This window comes from Morone saxatilis, unplaced genomic scaffold, assembly GCF_004916995.1.
Source record: "Morone saxatilis isolate NCDOM2014 unplaced genomic scaffold, NCSU_SB_2.0 Contig16, whole genome shotgun sequence".
Lineage (NCBI taxonomy): Eukaryota > Metazoa > Chordata > Actinopteri > Moronidae > Morone > Morone saxatilis.
This window is the reverse complement of record NW_023339718.1, coordinates 1625596-1625879: the sequence shown is the minus strand read 5'-3', so window position 1 is coordinate 1625879 and position 284 is coordinate 1625596. Positions and strand designations below refer to the sequence as shown.

At 45.1% G+C, this 284-nt stretch overlaps 1 protein-coding gene across 3 annotated transcripts in view; it reads right to left on the bottom strand.

The window, feature by feature from the left end:
• LOC118326046 (coronin-1C-A) overlaps positions 1–284 on the bottom strand; it is a 31927-nt gene that overhangs the window by 27610 nt on the left and 4033 nt on the right. The gene's annotated exons all lie outside the window — the stretch shown is intronic.

The window sequence follows — 284 nt, the reverse complement described above, 5'->3', positions numbered from 1 at the left end:
CCAAGTTAAAACTCCTTGCATGTGAAAACAAACCTGATTCTGACTCTGCACAGAACCCCTAAGTCATTTCATGCCATTTCGTTTTTCCACACGTGTTGTGTCTAAACAAGCAGGAGCTGGTGGAGGGACACAGGGATTGCACCGGGATGCATTTAGGGTAACATTTGTAAGGTGCATTAAAAAGCATGAAAGCACATATCGCCCTCCCTCTATCATACTAGTGTGTTAGTGGGTCAAAATCTGAACCTGGCATCTGGATGAAAGCGGTTGTGTGTGTGTGTGTG